This window comes from Sarcophilus harrisii, chromosome 2, assembly GCF_902635505.1.
Source record: "Sarcophilus harrisii chromosome 2, mSarHar1.11, whole genome shotgun sequence".
Taxonomy (NCBI): Eukaryota; Metazoa; Chordata; class Mammalia; order Dasyuromorphia; family Dasyuridae; genus Sarcophilus; species Sarcophilus harrisii.
The window spans coordinates 566,429,303-566,451,213 of NC_045427.1; the positions used below are offsets into that span (position 1 = coordinate 566,429,303).

General features: G+C 33.1%; 1 protein-coding gene across 4 annotated transcripts in view; it reads left to right on the forward strand.

Annotated features, from left to right (window-relative positions):
* SHOC2 (SHOC2 leucine rich repeat scaffold protein) overlaps positions 1-21,911 on the forward strand; it is a 142,357-nt gene that overhangs the window by 1,463 nt on the left and 118,983 nt on the right. The window lies entirely within an intron of this gene.

The window sequence follows — 21,911 nt, forward strand, 5'->3', positions numbered from 1 at the left end:
CCTTGAAATATGGATTTTGAATTTTCTGTTGTTGCTTTTGTGTGGAGAGTTGATGTTTAATGTGGGTAAATGAAATTGTCCTGTTTTAGAACCTAACCAAACCTCTGCTTCTGGAGATGCTGAAGAGAAATGAGGTTAGAGATTTTGTATAGTAATACATTACAGCGTAATGATTACAAGAATATACGTATATATTTGACCTTATATCCCAATTTTTTGTACTCCTTCGGAAAAAGTAAGAAACTCACAATAACCCTTTGAATCGATACCAAAGTTTCATTTTTTTATCTTTTGGAGCTCACAATTTGTGACTAAAATACAGCAGCAACATAGAAAAAAAAATTTTTAACGTAGTTTTAAAGAGATTGACCTCAGAAAAGAATGAGAAAAATATTATGGTTATGGTTATTTTAACTACATATGACTGCATACATAAAGACTTAGTTTGTCCTGGACGATGATTTATATGGTAGACTTAATGTAATTTTGTGATTTGAATTAATAAGGCAATATAGAGAATAGACATTTAAATTTCTTCTTTTTATGCGACATAATTAGAAGTCATATGAAATCTATTTCTTACAAATTTGAGCATCAGGTACACTGTTAAGTTTTTAAAAATGTAGTTATGGAGTAAGTCCAGATTATGGTTAGCTTTCACTGCTCTAATTACATTGGTTACATGTTGTCTAATCTACTAAATATTCTGAACGACAAAACTAAATATCTTTTAATGGATTGATTATGACAATAATAATGCTTTCTTATAGAGCTAAATGAAAGAATTGCCAGCCTAACTTTCGAAAATGTTTATTCATGTTTTTAAAGAAGGATCTAACCTTATCTGAAGATCTAATTTGCCTCTTAAACATTTTATACAGAATCCAGGTGTTTTTTTGTTGGCTAGTATAGTTTAAACAGTGGAATGGAAGTTTTAGTAATATGAGTCTCTTATTTCTCTTTTGGTTAATGGATCACAAAACGTTTTTAGTAGTTTGCAGTTGAATTTCTTTATAGTTTTTATCATTGTATTAAAGTTTCAACAAGGAGCTGAGTTTCTGTAAATGTTGCAAATAAAATGATCATGTAACTGCCCACAAGCAATGCCACAGTACTTATTTACATATTTTATGCTATGAAAAGGCAACACTGATTATAAATTATCCTTGATATACTTTTTGGGATTTTGTTTTTAAAAAATTACTGTTTCTTCAGTGCCCTGGGTAGGAACAGATGACTTGTTTTTTCCATTTTCAGAAACAGAAGTCAGTCTGATGTAGAATAACCCCAATGATAGTTGGGGTTTTGAATAACTGCTGTTACATTTTTTCCTCTTGTCTTACTGATATGTAAATGGAGGAGATTGAATGAAGTTGAGTTGCTTTGTTTTCTAGACAATGAAATCATGTTAATTGGATCTGCTTTTTTAATATGCTGGATTATTTTTTTTTTAAAAAGTGATAATTCTCTAAGATGACTGCTGTATCTTGTTAACATAAAAAAAACTATGTCTATTGAGTTACTTTTCCCATAAGATATTTTTTCCTTTTACATACTTATAACTCTAGAATCATGTTTTCTGATTAATCAGAATATACTTTGTGCATACTCGTATATATGTGTAAGGCATGGATTAAGTGAAATAATAAACCTAAAAATTTCAATATACTAAACCAATATCTATTAATAGTATTTTCAGTTATTTGGAAACACTCAAATGTCTAGATTTAGAATTTTAGGATCATAGCTTTAGAATTGGAGGGGATTCTAGAATTTATCTAATCCCACCCTCAGATTTTATGATGGATGAGAAAACAGGCCTAAGGAGAGTAAGTGACCTGACCAAGGTGATCCAAGATAATGAGCAATTGAATCAGGAGTCATTCTCTCCCCATCTTGTGCTTTTAAATTCTTAAAAAAAAAAAAAAAAAAAAAAATGCATCAGTTCTTTCTGATCAAGTTACTGGGAATATAAAATAAAATATTTCCTTGTTGAGGAATTAGCAGGAAAATTAGGCAGACATTGGAAGAAGTATAATGTTTAAGTTCTGTTATATTACCAGATATATATTGTAGGCAGGAACCAAATAGTATTAGGGAGGTAGATTTCCCTGCTGGAGGTCTTCAAGAAAAAGTTGGGAGACCAGTACTTAGGTAAGTATTAGGAATTCTTGTTCAGTTATGGATTAGGCTAAATGTTTTTTCAGGATCCCTTCCAACTTGGAGATTCTGATTCTGTAATTCTGATATAGGTTACTAATTAATACTTGATAGTTTAAGGATATAGCTTTTATATTAATTGCAACATTTATATCTACTTCGTTCTTCCAACATCCCTGGTTTATGTGCTGAAATGTATAATTTAAAATAAGGTTTGGCTTTAGTTTTTACTATATTTTGTCAGGGAGGTGTTACTGTCTTACATCTTTGTAATGATTTTATAAATTTTATAAGTTGTATTTACATTTTATTTTCTTTAATGTACTAACTTAATTGATGTGTAAGCAATGAACAATGAAATGGAAAATTCCTAGTTTGTTACTATTGTCCTATGTGATAACATAGCAAGTTTGAAATGTGATGGGTATTGGATTTAGCATGTGACTAAATGTTTTGTAATATAGTTAATGTTGAAGTGCTTCAGATTACAAAGGAAGATTTATAAGTCTGAGAAAAAATATTTAATTTGTGTCCTTTATTGTAAGATAAACTAATATTTGAACTGTCTTTTCCCATGGGTTTTCTCCCATTTCATTTTATATTCAGAAAGTGAGTAGGCCTTCTAAAAAAAGAAAAAAATTCATAATCGCAAAGGACCTTTCAGTTTTTGGATTCCCCGCTATTTAGATAATGCCAGCATCTCTAAAGATTAGGACAGACTGCAAAATGCAGCGTATGTTGTATAATCAAAATTTCCTTTATATGAAAGAATGCAAGTATTGCTCAGAACTAAAGCTTGTTAAAGAGAACTTAATGATGTCACTGGTAACCTCCAAGAGCTTTATGAATTTTTTGTTATGTTATCCTTTGGTTTTCAAAGCACTATATAAGTTCATTTGAAATAATAGTACCAGTGGTAATGTATGATTACCTAAGAATTTTAATAACTAACTTGGTTCATTATCTAATAACTAATTTTCAGAAGAACTACATGTTTTTCTAGTTTTTCATAAACTTATTGTGTAGGGCTAGAAAGAATATGAAACTTTTTTTCCCCTCCCTGAGGCAGTTGGGGTTAAGTATCTTACCCAGGGTCACACAGCTAGGAAGTGTTAAGTGTCTTGAGGTTAGATTTGAACTCGGGTCCTCCTGACTTCAGGGCTGGTGCTCTATCCATTGCGCCACCTACCTGCCCCAAGAATACAAAAATCATTTAAATTCAAAAAATTTTCCTTTCCTTATTTCCATTCCTTATTTAACAGTATTTCTATTTCTGAGATTTTAACAAACTTGAAAGTTCTTAAAAGACTAAAATTTTTTGTTATTTTCCTCTTTTTGCATCTTTGTATTTCCTAATGTCATTGTTTTGATTAAGCTGATAGCATCCTTAATTGGAAGACATGTAGTATTAATCTTGTGAGGGAGAAGTGTATTTTTACAATCCTACAGACAAAAGACTATCCTGGGAGAAAGAAACAAAATAATACAAAATCATGATATAAATATGTACAGTCCAGCAAAACAAATTTACACATTGGCTTACCTTGAAAATATTATGTATAGTATATCTCCACATTTTAAATTTATTATCTCACTGATAGGAGGTGAGCAGTGCACTTTATCTTTGGTCTTATGAATTTGTGCTTTATTATAATATTGATTAGAATTCTAAAGTCTTTTAAAGTTTTCCTTTACAGTGTTGTCATTGTATAAATCTAATTTTCTTTACTTCACTCTGTATCAGTTCATAGAGGTCTTTCTATTTTCTTTTGAAACCTGTATTTTCATTTTTTAGAGCACAATAATACTTTATTACAATCTATAAGCCATAATTTGATTAGCAGACACTTCCTTTGTTTTCACTTTTTTGCTAGTATGAAAAGAATTTTTAAATTTTTTGTGCTTATTGATTCCTTTAATGAATGTAAGCTGAGTAGTCTTATTATTGTATCAGAGAGTATGCACAGTTTAATAACTTTTTGGGCATAGTTCCAAATTGCTTTCTAGAGCAACTGAACTAAATTCACAGCTTGGATTAAGCTTTTAAAAAATATTAAATAATTTCTTAGTGAATATTATTTCTTAATAAATTTCACTTGGGCCTTCATTAATTTTGATGGACTACTCTTCCTGTGTAAATGTAAGGAATTTGATTTTTACTTCTCTGAAGTTTTATTAGATTAAATGTCAAGAAGTAGAACTGTAATGATAATTGAGAAATATTCTAAGTTAAAGATTTGAAAGAACATAATACAAAATATTTTTCTTAATTTTTTTCAGCTCTGTATCTTATCAAAATTGATATTTGTAAATTCTCTAGTCCATAATCCAAGTGTACGGAGTCTTTAATATGGGAACATTTTTAGGCTGCTATTTTGAATAAAATGGATTTAATTTTACCTCCTATTCTTGAAAATTTTCCTTTTGAAGATAAGTCAAACTGTAATCAATAGCTGGAAGCATTATAATGACTATTGATCTTTCTTATTTAAAGGACTTTGGAATATGGGTATTTTCAGTTGTTTCTCATGAAATATGAATTAATGGCTTATTTGGACATCACAGTTAATTCAAAGGAGCAGCTCTTGAAACAGTGCCAGTTTTTTTTTTTTTTAATATATTTTCTTTTTTTGTATTTGTTTTATAGTATTTCTCATCTCTTCATGCATAGGAATTAAAATTTCCCCAATCATCTCTTAAATTTAAGCACTTCTATATTTTTTAAATAATAATTTTAAAATTATGGTAACATTTGACATTTTTGGAAGTTATTTATTGGACAATCTAAACTATATGTAACATTACTAAGAACCAGAGAGTAAGCCCTCAAAAGATCTCTCAGTAGCCAAAAGTCATAAAGTTCATATAACAAAGTTCATATAGTTTATTCCCCCCCCCAAAAAAAAAACATTTGTTAACATTTTTATTTAAAGTTTTGAGTTACCAATTCTATTTCTTCTCCCTCTCCTCCCCTTTCCAAATCGAAGTTATTCATGTGCAGTTATAGAAAACATTTCAATATTAGTTTGTACAAGAAAACTTGAATACAAGGGAAAAAATGAAAGTGAAAAATAGTATGCTTTAGTTTGTATTCAGTCAATATCAGTTCTTTCTCTTGAGGGAGATCGCATGCTTCATCATTAGTTGGGATTGTCTTGAATCATCTTGTTGCTGAGAAAAGGATGACTTAAGAGTTATCCAGAGTTCTTCATTCCACAATATTGCTGTTACTGTGTACAACATTTTCCTGGTTCTGTTCACTTCATTATGTAGCAGTTCATGTAAATCTTTCCAGGTTTTTCTGAGATTGTCCTGCTTGTCATTTTTTAGAGCACAATAATATTATATCACAATCATATACCACAGCTTGTTTAACCATTCTCCAGTTGATGAGTATCCCTTTGATTTGTAATTCTTGGCCACCAGAAAAAAATTTGCCATAAATATTTTTGTAGAAATACAAAAGGTCCTTTCCCTCTTTTTTTTGGGCATGTTTTGGGATTCAGATCTAGCCAATACAGGTCACTTATAGGAAAGCCTTTAGGATTTACTTTTCCTTATTTCATATGCAGTTGTAACATAATTGCTATTCTGACTTGGAAACAGTTTAGGAGTTAATTTGAAGAGAAGACTGTATAGGTAGGTGTCTTGGCAGTTCCAAGAAAAGCAGAAAAGATAGAGAAAAATATACAAAGCAGATAATTTGTCTCCTTTCCCCTTCCCCCTTATTCTACTTTCTCCCTTCCTCCAAAAGGCTGCATCTATTTAACTTAGGAGCAAAATAGTCACTATATAACTCAATTATGTCTGGCAACTCAGTGTTGCAGTAAGGTTATAGAATCTTAGAAGCCCATGGACAGTTTAGTTCAAGCCATATCTCAGAAGGTATAATGCTTCAATGTACCTCAAAATCGTAATCCATCTTTAACTCACAAAGTAGCTCATTTTACTTCTGGGCAGGTCTAGACATTCAGCCTACATCTATGCAACTTGTATCTTCTGTTCCTAGTTTTGTCTATTGGACTGGATACAACAAATCTTATTTCTCTTTTACATGACAGTATTTTAAATGTTTGAAGACAATTATCACCTCTCCCTTAAGTCTTTTCTTTTCAAAAACAACTGTTATTATGGTATAACATACCATATTGTTCAATTCCCCCCCCCCCCCATGCCATACCTTATTTTATAACTTTTCTAAAATGTGGCATTCAGAATGGAATACAATATTCCATATGTAGTCTGATCACAGAACACTATATATAGTAGGATATCTCTATTCTTGTTCTGTATACTACTGTTAATCCAGTTTAAAAGTATTAGCTTTTTTGATTGCTCATAGTGGTGACTCAGTCATTAAAAAGTTCAAAATACTTATTTTAATAAGGCAAAAAAGTATGGACTACATTTACCAACCTATCAAAATCCTGCTAACGATGTCCAAGTTCCTATCTTTAATCAGTGAATTCATTACTAGGTTCACAATTTTTCTCTATTCAATAGTCCTGCCCTCATATTTGCAGACCTCAATTTACATATTATATCACCCTCAAATGTCCTAATCATTCACTTCCTTAGCCTATTTAACTTCCCATATATTACTATCCTCTGCAAGTAAAAATATTCATAGTCTTTATCTTGCCCTTACTCAGATATCAATCACTTCCATGTATAAGAAATCTGAAACTCACTTATTTGCCTCCCTTTACCACACCCTATTCTCATCCATATCTCCAATCCCTTGACCTCTCCCTTCTCCCTCATCCCTGCACTAGCCACTCTCCTTGAGTTCTTGTTCATCTCCTTTCCCTCCTCTCAAAAACATTGTTGGTTGTACCCTGCCAAGCCTCAGCCTTTGGTTACTTCTATCATTCCCCTGCCTATGCTCCAGTAACCTGCTGCTGACAAAAGTATAGAAAATCATACAACTATTCTGAATTAATCCATGACATATTATGTCACACAACCTTAACTGGGGTCTTACCACTTCTTGTCAATCATTTTGTACTGTCCATTATCATATCACTAGCCCACTCTCCATATCAGCTTTTCCAAATGTTTTAATCCTCTTCTCAAAAATCCCACAGTTCCTTTTTTCTCAGTCCTTTCATCTATAAACCTTGCCTCATATTTTACAGTGAAAAAAAATTGAGACTGTTCACTGTGAGTTTCCTCTTTTCCATTCTTTCTCATCATATATCATTCAAATATTTTCTGCCACTATATCCACCTCAACTCTCATGGAGAGGCTCCCTTACTAAGATAACTCCCCCCCCCCCCCCCCACCTGCTTAAGTGATCCAATAACATTCTAATTTCCTCTAATAGATTTCTTCCTTCCCTCTCCCCTCCCCACTTCAGTCTCTTTCTGACTTGTCAACTACTATAAATATGCTTCTGTTTCCCCTATTGATCACTCTATATCTACTATTATTTTGTATGTCTTCTGTCTTTTCCAGCTAAACTCCTGAAAGCCATTTCCACTTTTTCCCCTCATTTCTTAACCCATTACCATCCAGCTTCTGACCTCATTATTCCACCAAAATTGCACTTTGCCAAATTGCAAATGATTTCTTAACTGTCTGATAACTTTTTGAGCATAGTTCCAAATTGCTCTCCAGAATGGTTGGATTCGTTCACAACTCCACCAACAGTGTATTAATGTTCCTGTTTTCCCATATCCCCTCCAACATTCTGCATTTTATCTTTCCCTGTCATTCTGATTTCTTAACTGTCAAATCGAATAGCTTTTTTTTTTTTTTTTTTTTGCTGAGGCAATTGAGGTTAAATGATGTGCCCAGGGTCACACAACTAGGAAATGTTAGGTGTCTGAGGCCACATTTGAACTCAGGTCTTCCTGACTTTAGGGTTGGTGCTCTATCTACTGTATCACCTATCTGTCCCAAATAGACTTTTCTTAATCTTCATTCTTTTTGACCTCTCTGAAGACTTTGACACTGTTGAACACTTATTTCTTCATTCTTCCTTCTCTCTAGATTTTTGTAATACCATTCTCTCCTAGTTCTCTTCCTGCCTTTCATATAGCTCCTTCTTAGTCTTCTATGATGAATCCTTATATAGATCATTACTCTCTAACTTTATGTATCTTACAAGGTTCTGTCCTGGGCTGATTTCTTTTCTCCCACTCTATTATTTCACTGGGTGATCTCATCAGCTTCTGTGGATTTGATTACTGTCTTTATATTGATGATTCCCAGATATTCCTATCCTATGTTTCCATAATTTCTCTGCTGACTTCCATTCTCACATCTCCAACTGCCTTTTAAGTATTTTGAATGTCTTGTACACCTCTTAATTCCAACATGTCCAAAATTGAATTTTAAGTATCTGAAACTGAGGTTTTTTTCTTCTAACTCCCCCTCCCTCCCCTGTCCCTTCAGACTTCTCTCCTATTGAAAGTATAACTGTCCTTTTAGTTCTCAGGCTTACAACCTTGGAGTCATCCTGGATTTATTCTTCATTCTATCTCACCTCTTCCCCTTTTCCTCCTCCCCCATATTCTGTCTGTTGCCAAGACATGTCATTTTTCACCTTTGCAACATCTCTTGAATACAAACCTCTTCTGTCCTTTGTCACTGCCACCACTCAGAGTTCTTAGCACTTTACATCTAGAATCCAGTTCCAAATAAATCCTGATTGTATTGTCATTTAGATCACATACCGTGCTTTCCACCTTCTCCCACCCCCACCCCCCAAAAATTTTAAATATGCCACAGTATATCCTAGATACAATATATGTGTACAGAACCAAACAGTTCTCTTGTTGCACAAGAAGAATTGGATTCAGAAGGTAAAAATAACCTGGGAGAAAAACAAAAATGCAAACAGTTTACGTTCATTTCCCAGTGTTCTTTCTTTGGGTGTAGCTGCTTCTGTTCATCATTGATTAATTGAAAGTGAATTAGGTCTTCTCCTTGTTGAAGAAATCCACTTCCATCAGAATATATTCTCATACCGTATCATTGTTAAAGTGTATAATGTTGTATCAAGATTTTTAAGAAATTGAACAATACTTTCCCATATCTAAGCCATGTTAGAATAAATACACAGAATTTCATACCTACAGCCCTTTATTTCTTCCAAAAATGGAAGATGGAACATTTTCTCATGTCTTCTCAAGAGTCAAGTTTAGTTATCATACAACATTCAATTTTATTCTTTATATTTACATTATTATAAGTTAGTATGTATATTGTTTAGTTCTGTTTTACTCTACATTAATTCCTGTATTGATCTGAAGTTCTCACATTCATTTTTTTTTTTGTAAGTTTTTATTTACAAAGTACATGCATGGGTAATTTTTCCAACATTGACCCTTGCATAACCTTTTGTTCCAAATTTTCTCCTCTTTCCCCTCACCCTCTCCCCTAGCTGGCAGGTAGTCCAATACATGTTAAATATGTTGAAATACATGTTAGATCCAATATATGTATGTGTATATATATATATATATATATATATATATATACACATACATATTTATACAGTTATCTTGTTGCACAAGAAAAATCAGATCAAGAAGGAAGAAAAAAACTGAGAAAGAAAACAAAATGCAAGCAAGTAACAACAGAGAGAGTGAGAATGCTATGTTGTGTTCCATACTCTGTTCCCGTGGTTCTCTCTCTGGGTGTAGATAGCTCTCTTCATCATTGCACAGGTGGAACTGGTTTGAATCATCTGAATGTTGAAGAGAGCCTCGGTCAGAATTGATCATTGTATACTCTTGTTGTTGCTGTGTATAATGATCTCCGGGTTCTGCTCATTTCACTTAGCATCAGTTCGTGTAGGTCTCTCCAAGCCTCTCTGAAATCATCCTGCTGGTCATTTCTCTTAAAAAATTTTTTTTAAATTTTAATTTTAAAAAATTTTATAGCTTTTTATTTACAAAACATATGCATGGGTAATTTTTCATCATTGACCCTTGTAAAACCTTCTGTTCCAGCTTTTCTCCTCATTCCCCCTCTCCCCCTCCTTCCCTAGATGGCAGGCAGTCCAATACATGGTAAATATGTTGCAGTATATGTTAAATACAATATATGTATACATATTTATACAGTTATCTTGCTGCACAAGAAAAATTGGATTTAGAAAGAATGTAAAAATAACCTGAGAAGGAAAACAAAAATACAAGCAGACAATAACAGAATGGAAATGCTATGTTGTGGTCCATACTCATTTCCCATAGTTCTTTCGTTAAGTGTAGCTGGTTCTCTTAACATTACTTAAACAATTGGAACTGATTTGGATCATCTCATTGTTGAAGAGAGCCATTTCTGTCAGATTTGATCCTCATATAGTTTTGTTGTTGAAGTGTATAATGATCTCCTAATTCTGTTAATTTCACTTAGCATCAGTTCCTATAAGTCTCTCCAGACCTCTCAGGAATTATCCTGTTGGTCATTTCTTACCGAACAATAATATTCCATAACATTCATATACCCACAATTTATTCAGCCATTCTCCAATTGATGGGCATCTGCTCAGTTTCCAGTTTCTTGCCACTACAAAGAGGGCTTGCACATGTGTGTCTCTTTCCCTCCTTTAGGATCTCTTTGGGATATAAGCCCAGTAGAAACATCGATGGATCAAAGGGTATGCACACTTTGATAACTTTTTGAGCATAGTTCCAAATTGCTCTCCAGAATGGTTAGATCTGTTCACAGTTCCACCAACAATGTATCAGTGTCCCAGTTTTCCCACATCCTTTCCAACATTATCTTTTCCTTTCATCTTAACCAATCTGACAGGTGTGTAGTGGTATCTCAGAGCTGTCTTAATTTGCATTTCTCTGATCAATAGTGATTTGGAGCATCTTTTCATGTGACTACAGATAATTTCAATTTCTTCATCTGAAAATTGTCCATATCCTTTGACTATTTATCAATTGGAGAATGGCTTGAACTATTATAAATTTGAGGCAATTCTTTATATAATTTAGAAATGAGGCCTTTATCAGATCCTTTGAATGTAAAAATGTTTTCCCAGTTTATTGCTTACCTTCTAAACTTGTCTGCATTAATTTTGTTTGTGCAAAAGCTTTTTAATTTAATACAGTCATAATTATGATCTCTGGTTCTTTTTTGGTCACAAATTTCTTCCTCCTCCACAAATCTGAGAGGTAAAGTATCCTATGTTCTTTTAATTTGTTTATAGTATCATTCTTTATGTCTAGATCATGAACCCGTTTCGACCTTATCTTGGTAGATGCTATTAGGTGTGGTTCTATGCCTATTTTCTACCATACTAGTTTCCAATTTTCCTAGAAGATTTTGCCAAATAGTGAATTATTATCCCAAAAGGTTGGACCTTTGGGTTTGTCAAATACTAGATTGTTATAGTTATTGACTATTTTGTCCTGTGAACCTAACCTATTCCACTGATCAACTTCTCTATATTTTAGCCAGTACCAAATGGTTTTGATGACTGCTGCTTTATAATATAATTTTAGAGCAGGTATAGCTAGGACACCTTCATTTGCTTTTTTCTTTTCATTAATTCCTTTGAAATTCTTCATCTTTTGTTTTTCCAAATGAATTTTGTTATTTTTTTCTAGTTTAGTAAAATAGTTTCTTGGGAGTTTGATTGGTATAGCATTAAACAAATAGATTAGTTTAGGGAGTATTGTCATCTTTATTATATTCATTCGACCTATCCATGAGCAATTGATATTTTTCCAATTGCTTAGATCTGATTTTATTTGTGTGGAAAGTGTTTTGTAGTTTTGCTTATATAATTCCTGACTTTCCCTTGGCAGATAAATTCTCAAATATTTTATATTATCAAGTTATTTTAAATGGAATTTCTCTTTGTATGTCTTACTGTTGGATTTTGTTAGTGATGTATAAGAATGCTGATGATTTATGTGGATTTATTTTGTATCCTGAAACTTTGCTGAAGTTGTGGATTATTTCTAATAGCTTTTTAGTTGATTCTTTCGGGTTCCCTAAGTATGCCATCATATCATCTGCAAAGAGTGATAATTTGGTTTCCTCATTACCTATTCTAATTCTTTTAATCTCTTTTTCTTTTATTGCCAAGGCTAGCTAATTGCTAGCAATATTGTATAGCAATGGTTATAGTGGGCAACCTTGTTTCACCTCTTATCTTATTGGGAATGGTTCTGGTTTATCCCCATTACATGTGATACTTGCTGATGGTTTTAAATAGATGTACTGACTATTTTAAGGAAAAGTCCATTTATTCCTATACTCTGTAGTGTTTAAGATTTTTGCATTAATATTCATTAGGGAGATTGGTCTGTAATTTTCTTTCTCTGTTTTTGTCCTACCTGGTTTTGGTATCAGTACCATGTCTGTGTCATAAAAGGAATTTGGTAGGAGTCCTTCATTCCCTATTTTTTCAAATAGTTTATAGAGTATTGGAGTTAATTGTTCTTTAAATGTTTGGTAGAAATCACATGTAAATCCATCTGATTCTGGGGATTTTTTCTTAGGGAGGTGATTAGTAGCTTGTTTTTTTTTTTTTTTTTTTTTTTTCTTTTTCTAAAATGGGACTATTTAAGTAATTTATTTCCTCTTGTGTTCACCTGGGCAATCTATATTTTTGTAGGCATTCCTCCATTTAACTTATGTTGTCAAATATATTGGCATAATATTGGGCAAAGTAACTCCTGATAATTGCTTTAGTTTCCTCTTCATTTGTGGATAGTTCTCCCTTTTCATTTTTGAGATTAACAATTTGATTTTCCTCATTTCTTTTTCTAATCAAAATAACTACAGGTTGTCCGTTTTGTTGGTTTTTTCATAAAACCAGCTCTTAGTTTTATTTGTTAATTCAATAATTTTTTTACTTTCAATTTTATTGATTTCTCCTTTTATTTTTAGAATTTCAAGTTTGGTATTTGGGGATTTTTAATTTGTTCTTTTTCTAGCTGTTTTTTTTAGTTGCAATCCCAATTTATTGATCTTTTTATTTTATGCAAGTAGCATCTAGAGATAAAAATTTCCCCTTATTACCACTTTAGCTGTATCCCACAAATTTTGGTATGTTGTCTCATTACTGTCATTCTCTTGGATGAAATTATTGATTGTATCTATGATTTGCTGTTTCACGCATTCATTCTTTAGGATGAGATTATTTAGTTTCCAATTTCTTTTTGGTCTGTTTTCCCCTGGCTTTTTATTGAATGTAATTTTTATTGCATTGTGATATGAAATGAATGCAGTTACTATTTCTGCCTTTCTGCATTTGATTTTGAGGTCTTTATGTCCTAATATATGGTTAATTTTTGTATAGGTTCCAAGAAGAAAATGTACTCCTTTCTGTCTCCATTCAATTTCCTCCAAAGATATATCTAGTTTTTGTAGTATTCTATTTACTTCTTTAACTACTTTCTAAATATTTATTTTGTGTTTTGATTTATCTAGTTCTGAGAGAGCAAGGATGAGATCTCCCACTATTATAGTTTTGCTGTTTATTTCTTATTGCAATTCTCTTACTTTCTCCTTTAGGGATTTAGATGCTACACCACTTTGTGCAAATATGTTTAATATTGATATTGCTTCATTATCTATGGTACCCTTTAGCAAGATATAGTTTCCTTCCTTATCTCTTTTGATTAGATCGATTTTTGCTTTTGCTTGATCTGAGATCAGGATTGCTACCTCTGCTATACCATATATAGACTCTACTCCAGCCTTTTACCTTTACTCTGTATGTATTGCTCTGCTTTAAATGTGTTTCTTGCAAACAACATATTGTAGGATTCTAGATTTTAATCCAGTCTGCTGTTTAAGTTTTATGGGAGAGTTCATCCCATTCACATTTGCAGTTAAAATTACTAAATTCTGTACTTCCTGCCATCTTATTAACCCCAAATTATACTTTTCTCATTCCTTTTCCTCTCCTCCCCAGTCTTTTACTTGTGAGCACTACTTGCCTCAAGCAGTCCTCTCCTTTTCTTATACCTTTCCCCTACTATTTTTCTTTTCCCTTCTATTTAGTTTACCCATTCCCTTTTCCCCTTTCCCTCCCACTTTTCTATAAGATGAGAGATGTTCTTGGTGAAACTAAATATATTTTTTATTCTTTCTTTGGGCCAAATCTGATGAGAGTAAGATTCACACAGTACTCGTCACCTTCTCTTCTTTCCCTCAATTATAATATATTTTCTTTGCCTCTTCCTGAGATGTAATTTCCCTCATTTTACCTCCACTTTCTCTTTCTCCCTTTATTCTATTACAATCCCCTTTCCATCTCTAGTTTCTTTTTTATATTATGACTGTAAAATCAGATTATACATGTACTCTCAATGTATACTCATAACAGTAATACAATTTGCAAGGGTTTTTCATTTTTTTGGTTTTGGTTGACTGATTTCTTGTTGTCCCATGAGTCATTCATTTCCATTTGTTCAATTCTGACTTTTAGTGAATTATTTTCTTTATTTACTTTTTTTCTTTTTTTGTATTTGTCCAATTGAATTTTTAAACGACTTATTTCGTTCTATGTAATTTTTTCCCATTTCACAAATTCTGTTTTTTAAGGAGTTAACTGTCTTTTTCCATTCACAAATTCTGTTTTTTAAGGAGTTATTTTCTTTTTCCATTTTATCAAATCTATCTTTTAATAAGTTATAGGCTTTTTCCATTTCACTAAGTCTATTTTGTAGTGAATTCTCTTCAGATAGTTTCTGTGTTGCCTTTTCCAAACTCTCTTGCAAATTTTTCATTTCCTTTCCCCATTTTTCTTATAGCTCTCTTTTAATATCTTTTTAAATTTCTTCTAGGAAAGCCTTGTGTGATGGGGAACAGTTTATATCACCTTTTGGGGCTTCATCCAGAGACAATTTGCCTTTAGTCTCCTCAGGTTTTGAAATGTTTTCTTTTGCCATAGAAGCTGTCTGTCTTCAAAGTCCTCTTTATTTTTTTTATTCATTAAAAAAAAAAAAAAGTTAAGGTCTGCTTTTAGGGAGTGGGAGGGAGGTTTTCCAAGAGGCCTCAGCTGTGCTGGGTCAATGCTGATTCACTCTTGGTGCTGGGTGGGCGTGGCTAGGTCCCAGTGAGATTCTGGCATTTAGGGGTTCACTATTGAACTTTTGTGATTGTGTTGTATGTTTTATAACTTCTCTGCTGATCTACTGGCTTGCAACCAGGGCAGAGTGGCCAACACTGCTGTAGATTCTTCTCGGTAGATTGTATCACCCCATGGAATCAGCACCACCCCATGGAGTCAGCAACTCCCTGGACTGTATGCTGGCATTTGTGATCAGCTATTTGTTTTAGGCTGTCTCTCTCCTGTTTCTGATTGAAAAAGACCTTTTCTGGTCTTCTTCATCTTGTAGATTCTCTGCCCCATATAATCTGCATTGCCCAAGGAGTCTGTACTGCCCTGAGACTCTGCACTGGTGTTTGTGCTGGCTATCTCCCTCCCTCCTGTTACCAATTGAAACAGACCTTTTCTGGCAATCTTTGAAATTATTTTCTGCTGATAATTTCTTACACTCCTAATATTTGTGGGTTCTGCTGGTCCAGAGCTAATTCAGAGACTGGATTTCATAATTAGTGTGAGGGTTGTAGAGAAAGTCAGAGAGAAAGGTGTGCCCTCTCTGCCATCTTGGCTTCGCCTGTGGAAGTCTCCATGTTTTTTTTAATATTATATTTATAATATATATTATATTCTTATTACATTTATGCCTCCTAAGTTGTTTAGTATTTCCAGTCAATATCTATCACTTTGTTTTCAGTTCTTTATTATCACAAAGAGTGCTAATATGAATATTTGGCATGTATGGAATCTTTTTTTCCTTTCTTTGTTATTCTTGGGGACTATGTGTGAAGACCGAGTTAGCACCCTGGATACTTTAGAATTGGCTGGAGTCAGGATAAGCAAAAGTCTTTGGTCTTTATTCTTCATCTAAGTGAGAGGAATGGACACAGGAATCTCCATGACCTCTCCTCTTCTTCTCCCAGCCAGAAGTCACTCTGGGTTGTCTTACTCCACCCTCTAATCCCTCCTCCAATTCTCTGTATACATCAACATATGGAGCCAGGACAGAATAGTGGGGCTGGCCACTTTCTAAGCATATGCTAATAGTATTTTCCAATAAGTAATTGGCCTTAAGTGCTGGGTTGTCTAAGTGCATCTGCTCAGAGTTTCAGCCCTTTACATCCATGCATAGCACTGAGTTGTTTAAATAGTAGGACATGACATTTTAATCACTTTTAAAAGTACAATTACAACGGGTTTTCCATAGTGTTTGAATTATTTTCTGCCTCTGTCTACAACATATGAAACTATGTAAATGCCTGTCTTTCCTACTACCTCTCTAACATCAACTAGTTCCATCTTTTGTTATCTTCATATGAAAGTCAGTGTAGCATAGGGGATAGAGAGCTGATTGCAAAGCTGGAAAATGTGGGTTCAGAAGTTCTTATATAACTTGGGTTTGTGATCCTCGGCAAGTCACTGAATTTGTTCATGTTTAATTAAGTCTTCAAATTGCAGAGAAGATGTTGATCTTCATTAATAGAAGTAATTTTGTACTTAATAATTCCAAATGCCATTGGAATCAACTGTGGCCCCATCCTTTTTTGCCAATTTTCTGGGAGTTAAAGCTTTAGGAAATGAGTCCTTGTTCTCACCATCTATTGGGGGAGATAACAATCAAAAATGCACAAACAAACTATACACATAATAAATGGTAAGTAATTATAAAGTGGAAGGCACTAGAATTAAAAAGATTTGAGAGAGATTTCCTATAGAAGATAGTACTTTATCTGGGACTTGTTTTATTTTGCATTTTTCTTAATGATTTGTAGTTTTGTAATGTTGATTCTCATGGTAGTTGTTAAAAAGATAAATCTGTAAATTTATTTTGATAGTCAATTATATTTATTGGCATAGTGCAATCATGAGAAATGAATATTTCTTCAGTTTATTTCGTTTAAAAAAAGGTATTTTCTAATTATGTATTCATTCTTTGTGTATTGATAGATCAAGTTCTAGATATTTTATAGGTTTTTTTTCCCCTGAGGTAATTGGGGTTAAGTGACTTGCCCAGGGTCACATAGCTAGGAAGTGTTAAGTGTCTGATACCAGATTTGAACTCAGGTCCTCCTGACTTAGCTTAGATAGAGCTGGTGCTCTATCCACTGTGCCACTTAGCTGCCCCTCACATCTTCTAGTTTTAAATGGACTTTCTCTTTCCATTGTTTCCTCTTGTTTTTTTATATCATTTTATAAAATGCTGACTTGTGTAGATTTATTTTCCATACTCCTGTTGAAGCTCTGGGCTCAGTGTGTTTTCCATCTGTATTGTCTGTCCCAGATTTACATAGTGATGGACAGGTTCAATAGATTGTCTATCCAAATGCAAGTAATCTGGGCAATAGACATTGTTCATCCATTTGATCTTTCCTGTGTGAATGAAAGATTAAGCTTGTGTGAATAATTACAGATCTCTTCCAGGAGTCTTTGCAGTGTTTCAGGGTTTGAGGCAGTCAGCACAATTTCATATATGAACAAGAGAATGTGGAAGACTTTTACATTGCCATGGAATTTTTCTTTGCCCTGAACTCGGCGGTTACCTCCTACATCACAGTAGCAAATACCTTTGGTAAGAGAGCAAAAATACTTTTGAGAAATTACAGAGCTCTTTGATCCCAAACTTCCTATGATAATAAATATTTATTTTTAACACCAGCCTCTAATTCATTGAATCCAGTAATCTCCAATTAATTACAAATAAATACAAAGTGGGTTTGTCACGGGGTAAGGGCATACTTCCTTATTTATATGTTTACTAACCATCTCTTTAATCATTTTTTTCTGCTAGAATTGTCAGGTGCAGTTTTGATTTAAAAACTTCAATAACAGTTTAGTAGATTTTGCAACAAACACTCTTATTTATTATAATGCATATACTTGCTTTTTTCCCATATTTGAATGTGGCTTTTGAGAAGGTTGGGTTTGTTCTTTACATTTCTGCTCCCTAAGCCTGATAGTGTTTATCACATAAAAGAAAATAAATAAATATTGTTCCTTGATGGAGTAAAAGGGCCTGGTGACTTTATAGGCCCCTGGTTGTTTTCATGCTCTGCCTGCTTACTCTGGGGATCACTTCCCTGATAAACATTTTTATTTTGTCTTTTCCAGTGCAAAAATAATTTTCTTTAGAAGAGAAAATGGAAGCAAAATAAAAATTGAGCAACTATGTTCTTTTTGTCAATTGTTATAAAATCATTCCTCCGAGCATCATTAGATTGTTTTTATTTTATCCTTTTGATTGATTCTACAATTTTCCTCATTGTAACTTAAAAAAAAGCCAGCATCCTTATTGTCCTTTTCTTGCTAGCTTCAGCACCTTCTGATTTTTAGTACTTCTGATATGCTTACAAGACTACTCTGTATTTGTATTATTTGCTTTTGCCTCTACCTTTCTTATATTTAAAAGAAAAAATGTGAGTTCCCTGTGTATTCACATCCACCATTATCTTTTATTTATTTATTTATTTATTTAATAGCCTTTTATTTATAGGTTATATGCATGGGTAACTTTACAGCATCAACAATTGCCAAACCTCTTGTTCCAATTTTTCACCTCTTACCCCCACCCCCCCACCCCCTCCCCTAGATGGCAGGATGACCAGTAGATCTTAAATATATTAAAATATAAATTAGATACACAATAAGTATACATGACCAAACCGTTATTTTGCTGTACAAAAAGAATCAGACTCTGAAATATTGTACAATTAGCTTGTGAAGGAAATCAAAAATGCAGGTGGGCATAAATATATCCACCATTATCTTTTCCATGTACTTCCTTTAATCAGTTTCTCTCTACTGATTTCTGTCCTGTTTCTGAAAATATATCCATGTTTCTTCCCCATTAAAAAAAAAATCCTCACTTGATCCTATTCTCCTGTTGTCCTATTTCTTCCCCATTGTAATTTATCTCCTTGAAAAAGTCATCTATATTCACTTTTATTCATTTCTTAATCATCTGTAATGCTTTCATTAATTCAGATCATTCAAATGAAACTCCCCTTCCGAAGTTACCAATGTTCATGTAATTGTTAAATTTCATGGCTTTTTATTAATTGACTTGGGCAATATTTGCCCTTGCTAACCACACTTTTCTTCTTTATACTCTCTCCTTTCTAGGTTTTCATGCACTATTCTTTCCTGGTTTCCTGGTTCTCTTATCTGTCTTTTAAGCCACAGGTTGTAGAGTGTTTCATTTATTTATTTTCCCCTTTACTTAAATCTGGCAATCTTTTTCATTTTATTAGATTGTTTTATACATTCACATTTAAAGTGATGAGAGTTAGGTTTCCTTTGTTAATAATTATTTTAAAAATCATAATTTTTTTCCTCTGTTATAAACACAATAATATGTTCCTTTAACTATTTTACTTCACTTTTTTTTTTTTTAAAAGTGATCCCATACTATTGGCTTTTTCCCCTTCCCCTTTGATCCCTTTCTTTCATTTTGTTACTCCTTTCCCTTTTGAGTTTTGATTATTTTTCTCTCCTGCTTTTATGTGGTTATACTTGTCTTTTCATTCTTTTTCCCCCTCTCAGCTTGTAAGATATGTCCCTCCTCTTCTTCAACTAGTTTAATTCCTTAGATTTTCATATTATTTTTAAATTCTCTGGTCTGATGTTAGCAGTTTGTAGGTATCCTGGTGTTATGAGGTAGTCTGCCCCATCATTGGCAATTTAGAGAGCTGACTTGTTAAGCCTGTGGATTCATCCTTGAGGCTGTTTGTCTATCCTAACACTGTCCATTTCTGCTTTGACAGTATAGAGCTTTGCCCCATTAATACTATGGGGTTGTCCATCTCAGGATTGGCAGTTTTGAGATTTTTATTATTGGATTTTGTTCCTGAAGGGCTGTGGCCACATTATCTTATCTTTTGTGGCCCAGGCTAATTTCAGCAGTTTGAATCACTTTGGATCAACAACAAGTTATTCACTTGCTCTCCTTCCTCATCTCTATCTCCTTACTTCCTTCAAGACCCATCTGAAATTCTGTCTGCTATATAGGAAAACCTTTCCTTTTGTTGATTGTATCCAATTTATCTTGTCTCCCTGTCTTGTTTGTACATAGTTGTGTACATGTCGTTTCCCCTATTATATTATAAGTTCCTTGGGAGCTGGGACTGATTGGCATACACACAAACACATATACACACACATTTATATATGTTTATATACACAGCCTTAATATATGTGCACTTATTTGGCTTTTATTATATCCTTATTCTTAGACCAGTACATGGAACATAGGCAATAAATAAATGCTTGTTGATGAATTGATTTTAACTTTAGTCAATGGGTTGCTTATGTAGAGGATGGTTGTAAATAGCAAACTTGTCGTTTAGGAATATATTTCTGCACTTTGGGAAAACGTTTTAATATTTTTTAAAACTAGAAATATCGCCTAGTTTCAGAATACTCACTAGACAATTGTGAGGACTCAGCAGTAAAAATGGCAGGTAGTGCAGTTTTTTCCCCCTTCTCCTTTTCTCTTATTATGTTAAATTCTATTGAAATGCATAAAGAAAACCAACATTTTTGACAAGGAATAAGAAATCTTGAGTGGTTTTGTACTGTGAACCACTGTTCATCTTATCTTAGATCTTGATGTCTTTAGGGAAATGGGATGGACTAAAAACTTAGCAAGATTTCTTTCAGCTCACATTTTTATAATAGTAGTTGATATAAGCAATATTGCTTAGGATCAAGAAATAGACCATATCAAGTGATAATTGAAATTATTTTATTTTATATGCAAGAGCTACCTATTTATTTTTGCATTCATTTTTTTCTTTATTTTGGTTGGGACCTGTGATCAGCAGCCCATTTGTAACAGTATAAGAGAGTTGCCTGGAACCATTGGAAGGTGGTAAAGACAGGACTTGAGCCCATATCTTTTTGACTCAATTCTTTTCTCACATAAAATCTAAAATTTACAAATTCTTCGCTCATTTCAGAAAATGACTTCTTTTTAGAATTAAAGATAGCTATATATTTGTTAATTCAGTTGTTTCATTCCTGTCTGACTCTTCATGATCCCATTTGGGGTTTTCTTGTCAAAGATATTGGAGTGGTTTGCCATTTCTTTCTTTATCTTATTGTATAGATGAGGAAACTGAAGCAAATGGGCTAAATGACTTGTTTAGGGTCACTTAGAATACCTACTAAATGTCTGAGGCCAGATTTGAACTGAAGGAGATAAGTATTCTTGATTTCAGACCTAGCTGCCCTAATTCAACTATGAGTTTTTAACTGTAGAAGTTTTAATATATCTGTTGGAACTGGAATTACTGTGATTGCTAGAACCAGATTTTTTCTTTCAATGAGTCAATCCTTGTTAAAGATTTAAAATGTACTCATTCCAATTGGAGGATCTCAAGATATATATATATATATATATTTGACATCATTGCCTCTCCAGGTAAAGACTGGTTGATTTTTTTCTATTTTCTGTCTTCCTTGGATGTGGCAGTTGGCTCTTAGGCTCCTTTTTTGGAATCAAACTGTAATTCCCCATTAATTGAATATGTTTATTATGTATTCATTAACCTTAGGATACTGAAAATGTAGCATTGATCTGCATGAGAATCAGATACAAAAACTCATTGTAAACACACTATATTAAAGCCCCACTATTTTATTTTTTATTTTCCACATAAATAAGATTTAAGAAATGTTTTATTTTGTCATTTTAAGGATTTTTTTCTATTTTTTTTCCTTCATGTA